This window comes from Vidua chalybeata, chromosome 4, assembly GCF_026979565.1.
Source record: "Vidua chalybeata isolate OUT-0048 chromosome 4, bVidCha1 merged haplotype, whole genome shotgun sequence".
In the NCBI taxonomy this organism is placed as follows: domain Eukaryota; kingdom Metazoa; phylum Chordata; class Aves; order Passeriformes; family Viduidae; genus Vidua; species Vidua chalybeata.
In genome coordinates this window covers 69,370,065-69,378,772 of record NC_071533.1, presented here as the reverse complement: position 1 = coordinate 69,378,772, position 8,708 = coordinate 69,370,065, and the positions used below count along the sequence as shown (strand labels likewise).

At 41.2% G+C, this 8,708-nt stretch overlaps 1 long non-coding RNA gene across 1 annotated transcript; it reads left to right on the top strand.

Annotated features, from left to right (window-relative positions):
• The first annotated feature begins 4,520 nt into the window (after positions 1–4,520).
• On the top strand, positions 4,521–7,182 carry LOC128787648 (uncharacterized). The gene is made up of 3 exons (XR_008430773.1): positions 4,521–4,629; positions 6,021–6,071; positions 6,970–7,182. It is a non-coding gene; the product is annotated as an uncharacterized LOC128787648 (long non-coding RNA).
• Positions 7,183–8,708: the final 1,526 nt, after the last annotated feature.

The window sequence follows — 8,708 nt, the reverse complement described above, 5'->3', positions numbered from 1 at the left end:
AGGAAGTTATTTTGTCATGACAATATTAATCAGTTTTTCCTATTGTTTTCTTATTTTTCCCCTCCCAAAAATCCTTCTTTCACTACCTCCTTCATTTCAAAGGCATTAATCAACATTCAGGCCCAAACAGTCAAATTATACCATCAGTTTCTACTGTAGTCTCCTACAAATGAATACCTGAGAAAAATTGTGCTTGATTGAAGAGGACTCACTCTATAATCATTTAGCATGGGTAGATGTCTAATAAGCCTGCATGGAAAAGACAATGGTCTTTCTTTTCCTTTATTTCTGGTTTTGTTTTGGGGTTTTCTTTGTAGTTGCAATTGTTTCTACATCTGCACTTGCAGTCCAGGGCCAGAAACTTGATGTTCGTGAAGAATTAGAATGTGTAGCTTGTTGTGGAAGAAGCTGAATTTTGCAGAGATGCGAAGACCTTTGTTATAAATATAAAGGTTTAGGGAAGTGTGTTCTGTTTGGATCCCTGGGACAAAGGATTTACAAAGCTCTTGTCGCTGCCAGAAGCCAAGAGGTGATTTCAACAGGGACCATTAGGCTGAAGAACCTGACCAGCAGAGATTTCAGTCCTGTCATGGCATGAGGGGAGGAGAAGGGGCTCCCAGCTGGATTTCAGCTGCACTAATCAAGGGAATTAGAAATGCTCTGGGTAAAATCAAAAGCAGAACTGGCAGTGCAGGAGGAGTGCACTTGGCCTGGGGTGCTGTGCCCTTCCTGAGTGGGGAGGGAAGGCTCCGTGCTCTCCTCACCAATCTCCAAAGGATATTGAGTCACAGCTGGGGTTAAATGAGTCTCCTCTCCTGCATAAATACAAATTTGGCCTTTGCTTGGATGTCTCCAAACCCCTGTCATTAGTATTTCTACTCTGCAAATGAGGAAACTGAGGCACAAAGCACTTAAGTGCTTTGAATCACTTTTGAGAGACAGTCTGAGAGACTTTGAGAGACACTTTGAGAGACATTCTTCTCATGGGACATCGTTTGGGATCTGCTTCAGTTTCCATCAGAAAGAAAATAAAGGTTATATTAAATGTTATTTAAAATTTGAAATTTCTAGTGAAAGGGAGCCCTGCCAATAGCAGGGGAGTTGGGACTAAATGGTATTTAAGGTCCCTCCCAGCCCAAACTACTCTGTCCTTGTGATCATATTTAAAAAAAAAAAAAAGCATAAACTTTCTTTCTTTGCTTATTTCAAAAATTAATTGAAAAAACCAAAATATTCATGCATTCAAGTGTCTGAAAATTATTGGTAGTCGTTAATTGGAACAGTTTAAATGAATCTGCACTCCATCCTAAGGAACTCAGCACGGAAATAGCTCCAAAATGACATAAACAAAGTGCAGGTAGTACAAATTCCTAAACATATTGGAGCATCAATGTGCTCTACAATGTGCTCACATGTGTCCAAAAGTGTAAGAATAATAACAGTTCTGTCAGCCTGGAGAAATGTGGGACTCAGGCATCAGGCAAAGGTTTGCTGCTATGATGTGATAGAGCTGTCACCTTTTAATATATGATGCCTACAAGAAAAAAAAAATATTCCTAGCTCTCTTCTCAGTCAATTTTAATCAGATTGTGGGAGGAGAACATTGTGGAGGGTGAGCCACCATATGCTGGGATTATATGAGCATAAACAGACAAATTACCATTGCTATTTCTGTGTCTAGGTCTATCTGCTGCCCTTTTTCCTTTATAGGGTTAATAGGAGATCACTGAAAAAAGAAAGCAAACAATATTTCTATGACAAGTTCTGGACCAGCTGTCTTAACTGGAAATCTTGGACTTTTATCCAAAACATGCATTATTTTTAGCTAAGAGGTCCCTGCTCCTGCAAATGCAGGTTTGTTCAGCCTCCCACACACAAATAATTTAATGGATTTCAGGGGGCTGCCTTCACTGTGAGCAGTGAACATCTGCTTAATGCTTGAAGGAGCAGCACCCTAATTTTCCAAATAAACCTCATGATGCATAAAGTAGTAACTGACAGACAATAACTGTGTAAAATTAATTCCCCCCATATGTGTTTACAAGGCCAAGAAAGAAAACTAATGGAGAGAGAAATGTTGTTTTCAAAAATCTATGAGAGGTAGTCTCACAAGAGGTTCATAAACTGATGAGAAGGGTGAGATGATTTCTCAGTGCATTTGTATCATGCCCATCCCTGGGGATGTGGTATTCACATGGGGTAATCCCAGTGTTTGATGTTTGTGGATTTCCCATCCCTGGAAGTGTCCAAGGCCAGGTTGGACAGAGCCCTGAGCCGCCTGGTCTAGTGGAAGCTGTTGCTGCCTGTTGTTGGCTTGGGAGTGGATTGTCCTTCAGCTCCCATCCAATCCGAACCATTCCATGACTTTATGTTTCTACCATTCCATGTAGGAATGAAGAAGGGAAAGAATGTGGGAAAATTGGCAGAATGGGTCCTCCAATTGAGGAGCTGGGCTGTGACTCAGTGGCTTGCTCCACTCCCGTCTCTCCAGTGTCAGAAACCCTTTGTAACCTTGGGAGTTATTTTACCACAGCCTCCAGAGCAGCACCCACTGCTGGAGTTTTGAATCCCTCCCAGCAGCACCAGACCCCAGGAATCCAATGGAAAACACTGTTTTTTTCCAAAGGAGAACACTGATTTTTTTCCAATGGAAAACACTGCTTTTTTCCAAAGGAGAACACTGCTTTTTTTTTCCAATGGAAAACACTGTTTTTTTCCAATGGAAAACACTGCTTTTTTTCCAATGGACAACACTGGTTTTTTTTTCAACGGAGAACACTGTTTTTTTCCAATGGAGAGCACTGGTTTTTTTTCCAGAAGGACCTGTGGACCAGTGTAAAGATTTCTACTGCCACCTTCCACTTAATTCCAAACACAGCTTTCTCACACAAGGGATACACTGAAATAAGCAGCGCCTCTGGCTCTCCTAATTTCACAGAAAAAAAAAAAAAAGTGCAAGGGGTACTTTATCCCTACTTTCATTGGGTGGTTGATTGATTTATTTAATTTTATTTCATTTTTGGGCAAGGACAGAAGTTGAGGACAAGAGGGACAAGAAGGCTTGAGGACTCCGAGTGAAAATAAGCAGAGCTTTTTTGGAAATGTGATACTTAGTGGGGGCAGAGAGAAGCAGAATGAAAGAGCTTAATTGCAACATGTGCCTTTGGAAAATAACATGCAATAACTGCAACCCAGAGCCCAGCCACAACAAAGTCAAGGTCAAGTTGCATGAACAGCTTAAACTGTGGCATTTCCTGAGTTTTACTTATTTGGCTTTACAGCCTAAGCATTATGTTCTTCTAGTTATTTTCTATTCCATATATGAAACACATTCAACCTGCCCGTTATTCATTAGTAGCTGGTGTTTAAAAGGAAATGGAGTAAAACCATGGGGGCTATGTGGGTTTGTGTGGCAAAAAACCACTGGGGGACTTGTCGTAATATTTCCTTGGCCTTTTGTTTTGAGGAGCTGCAGAGTGAAATATTGCCCTCAGGACAGAAGAAAAAAAAAAAGTTGTCTCAGTGTTTCATGAAAAAATTTCAGCCCTTAGCTCCAGGCAATCACAGCCTCAGCAACCCCTTATCCCATGGTGATATTTTTCCATGTTTTCCCTCCACAGTCAGAGTTTATAGGCTGGGAAAGAGTGCAGACACTGTGGTGTGTTATGTGCACACGGTGGTTTGTTCTGGGTGTCTGTGAGGAGCTTGAGGTTTGTTCCCAGCAATTCAGGCCACTTTATTTTATGCTCTCTGAACATGTACATGCAGAAAGCTTTTTTGTAACAATTCTAGGCAGAGTAGTGAAAGGAGCTTTTCATGTCAAATTATAGTGGGGAAAATAGAAAAAAAAAATTAAATAACTACGCACAAACCTCCAAACAAAAACAACAGTGAGTACTCAGGCACCTTTCCTTTTTATCACATTCTCAGTTCTGCAAATAAGAAAACATATCTCTCAAAAAAAAACCCAGTGGAGGTCAAGTAATTTTAACTGAGAGTCTCTATGAAGGAAGCTTTGCCTTTGGAGAACTGCCTTTCTCTCTGCTGGTGATGTGGATGCTCTGGAGGTCAGAAAACATTTTTAGAAAGATGGTGTAAAATAATATGTGGGATCATAGGGTGCTAGGAAAATTCGGGTTGGAAGGACTATCAGGAGTCTTTGCTCAAAGCAAGATCAACTCTGAGGTCACACAAAGCTTTGTCCAACCTCGAGAAAGGCTGGAGACAATGCAGCCCATCTGGAAACTTGTTCTCATAGCCAGGAATTGGAGCTCTCTTCCTTTCCTTGTCTCTCAGGTCTGATTCTTTTTATCATGGAAGAAGTTGCTTTTGAAGAACCTCAGAGATAAGATACGTGTCATGCAACCTCGTACTCAAAGCTGCCTTTCCAAGGGGATAGAACTCTACCTGGCACATGTCACCAGTTAGGAATCTTGATATCATAAAGGGAAAAGCATTCCCTTCTTTGTCACTGATATGGAAACGAGCTCTTTGTTGTCACAGACACTCACCTCCTGGAAACTGCTGGTTCAGATGTTAGATTAGCTCATTAAAATATAAGTGAAATTTTTAATAAGTTGTTCCAGAGAAAGTTCAGTGGAAGAACAAGGGAGGAACTGTAGCTGCAAGGTAAGTAAGAGGATGAGAGGGAGTAAGAGGATGTCAGTGGACTGGGCTGAAGAAAAAATGTGATTTTCTGAGGAATTACAAGTACTGGGTGCTGACAATGGTCTTGATAATGCTTTCACTAATAAACTTGGCAAAACTGAGAGTATACCAATTAAACTGATGACAAGAGGCATCACTAACACAGAGGCATTCAGTCTACTGAAATAATTGAATGGGAACTGGAATAACAGAAATGGGATGAGATTTAACACTTCAAAGTGATAAGCTTACACATTTGGAGATTAGGAACTATTAATCCAGTAAAGCTTCAAGTTTTCCAGGGCAAACAGCTGAGAGGAAAACATGACAGGATGTGTTGGCCAGTCAGAGGATGGCTGTGAGGCACTGACATGGCAAGGCCATCAAAAAGACAAATGTGATTCTGGAGGCTTCAGGCTGAATGCTTCAAGGAGCCATCAGGAAATGTTAATTGTGCCTTCCAAAGCAGCTGTTTTCTCATCTGCAGCTGTGCACACACTTCTAGCCAGCCCTGTTCAACAAAGATATTAAACAGAAAATATTACATTCTTGTTTGCTAGAAGAAAGAAATTAAAATGAAATGTGAGTGAGGAAAGGGAGATTCTACCTTGATTTGTGGTGTAAGAAAGAGCCAGTGTGGGTCAAACAGGGAACAGAAAGTAATTTCTCCTGATAGGATGTCACCTAATGAGCCATTTCATGTTCTCAAGTTCTGCCAGGGGAGGTTGAGGTTGGATATTAGTGAAAAATTCTTCACTAAAAGAGTGGTCAAGCACTGGCACGGGCTGCCCAGGGCAGTGGTGGAGTCACCATCCCTGGGGGTGGTTAAAGAGTAAGAAGCTGTGGCACTTATGTATGGTTTAGTGGGAGGGGTGGTACTGGGTCAAAGGTTGGACTTGATGGTCTTCAGGGTCTTTTCCAACCTTAAGGATTTTGTGATTTGCCAAAAATGTATTGGTTGGCTGTGGGAGACACATCCCACAATGCTGAATAGCTTCAGATTATCACAGCAACATAAACCTGCTGAGACTCCTGTCTTATTTCCCAGTCAATCCAATTTATATTATTTTATAAAAACAAATAATATTTATTTTTTCCCAACAAGATGAAATGGTTTGTGAAATCTTGGAAATCAGCTTCTTTTCTGTTTTTCCATAGAGTTTTGTGTTCTTTCTGTCCTCTCAGTTAAATGATAACTGAGAATACAAAAAAAAAAAAAAAAAAAAAAAAAAAAAAATCAGGAAAAGACCCTTTCTAAATGCTGGAGATGTCACTGTGCTCAAGATGAGGGCTGGACTGGTAGAATGAGGGATAAAAGTGTCGTAACCCTTCTGCCTGGAACTGCATGTTTTTAAATCAACTTTTGCACACAGAAGACTCCAGGTGGATAACGAGGAAGCTGAAGATGATGGCAGGGACTGAAAGTGAGTAAGTAACAAATTGATAAATTGAAGAATTTACAGCTATCCAGGGTTTTATTAGGCCTTGTTTAAACAGGGCCAAGAGCAGTGAAAAAATATCTATCAAAGTAAAAAAAACCCGACCAATTCCATGGGTGTAGATGAAAATAATTCTTTAATTTGCTGGGAGGGGAAGAAGGGAAGATAAATTTCTACGGAATGTTGCAGCAATTATCAAGAAATAGCAGCAAATATCAATAATTTTTGCAGCAATTATCAAGAATACCTTCTCAACAGCAGCAGTCTTGCTGATACAGTGGAATTTTTATAACTCGGGTCTCTCCTTGACCATTTTCCACCACATCAGGCTCCACAGACTAATTTCTACTTTTTAAAAACAGCTGATTCCAATGGAAGAGCTCATTTGTCAATAAGCCATTTTTAAAATCTACATATCTTGTTTAAATTTTAAGACATATATCAAGAATGTATTAGCAGATATCCATCAGACTCTTCAAATGTAAGTTCCTTGAGAAAAAAATCTAGAAAAGAGCCTAGGAAAAAGAGCCAAGGCTGAAGAACTGCAATTCCCTCTTCACTGTGGTCTTACACAGGAGAAATTCCACTGAATTCCTGACTCTGACCCCAAATGAAAGCTGTCTCAGCAAGCAGGAATTGAATGGTGCTGTGATGTTGATATGAAACCTGGAGCTAAGGGAAGAGAATAGAAAAATAATAATGAAGTTATACTGAAGCTCATATTTAAGATGGAAAATCACCGGAACTCGTTGCTGTGTTGCATAGTCCATCCTACACATATCCTCATTTTTCTCACTGCTAAATTTTAAATGTGTTGCACAAAGAGCTTGTGACATTGCAAAGTGTCTGGAGACCAAAACAATATTCCTTCCTGTCTCTTGAGGGGCAAAGCCTGTGTACAGTCAACAGAGCAGCGTGCAAGGAAATGCACACACTTCAGAAAAAGGACAGGGAACAAAATCCCCAACCTCGCTGCTTCTGCACGTCAAGAAGGATTTCCCTGAAATCACAACTAAGTGGAACTGAATGCTCTCCACAGCCATCCAGGCACAGAGAAGAACAGCAGGGAGAAAATAAAAAGATAGGAACAGGCAGAAAAGCAGACAAATAGAGGATAACAGCACCCGGCGCAATAATCGTAATGAGAGTGACTGGATTGCACCTTGAAAGGTCACGGTTTTTCGGGTCCCGTGTGATCCTGGGTGTGTGGATTTGCACAAAAAAGGCAAGTGGCAGGAGCCAGCCCCTCCACACTGCCCCATCTCCATCCAGGCACTTTCCAAGGACTGTCACCAGCGTTATCCCAGATCTCCCAGGGGAATCCCACCCCCAGCTGCAGGGCACGCAGCCCTTCCTGATGGTGCTGTGCCTCCACGTACTGCCCTGCCTTCCATAGGTGGGGCCTGAGGAGTACACCTGAGCCCCAAATCCAGATGTTTCTCTACTTAATAAAGCAGGAATTGGGTGAGGATTTATTGATGGAACACTTTGCAGCCAACTGATGTGAATTGCTGATGGAAATGTTAAGAAGAAATGCAGCATTAATTGAGTTATGCTGAGGCCTGGGATATATCACTGCATGGAAGAAGCACAGACCTGGCAGAGATCTGACTTAGCCAATGTGTAAAACAGGTTTTACACAGCATTTTCCACAGTGGATGCTTCTCTGTCCCTGAAATTCACAGCAAAAACTCAGCACAAATAACCACAGATTTAGAGTCACAGGAACAAAGAACTGAAGTGAGAAGATCATTGGCTACTGATTTCCTCCTAATTTTGATGTAACTATTTTTGGAAGCAGCAGTATTTAATCAAATGTTAATGGTAATTTTAAAAAGCCTGAATTCAGTGGCACATCAGAGCCCTGTGTCACATCTGTGTCCAGCAGCAAAAGTCACCAATGCCTGCCAAAATCTAAAGCTCAAAGTCACGTCACAGATATTTGGGGCAGGTGTTTAGTGAAAGCCAAGTACCTGTGCCCCTTCTATAGCCAATGGAGAGCATTAGCTGATTCCAGAGGTGCATTCATTTTACATTTAAAAGCACACAGCTTCCTAAGATAAGGTGGCAAGTTTTGCAAAGGCAAATATAGGCAATGATTCCCATCAAGGACAACCACTTACCCATGGACAAGGTGGTCACCTGGAAGCAGGTTGTGGCCCAGATCCAGAGCATGAATTGATTTTGTGCCTCTGGATTTATATAAAAAAAATTGTTTTTAACTGATCTGTTACCCTGTCCTCCTGACAACTGAAAGAACGTGGAAAATATTAATTTGAGGAAATTACAGCAGTCTGTGCTCCTTTACTATCTTGGAATTAGAAGAATTCTGTTAATAATGAGTCATTCTTTCAATTTGCACTTTGCTTCCCAAGAAAGGACCTCTGGGTCTTCAGAGGAGCTCAGAATACCCCTAAAAAAATGAACACTCAGAGAATGTGAACCAAGGCAAGAGGGATTTCATTGTCAGTGGCTGGGAGAGGGATAAAACACAGGAGTTCAGATTTCTCAGACTGAAACATCTCAGCAGCTTTCTGGAAACCCCAAACGAAGGGAAACATCAATGTGTGAGCATTGGAGGAGAAACCGTGGTGATGTCAACACGCACCAGGACCTGAGCTC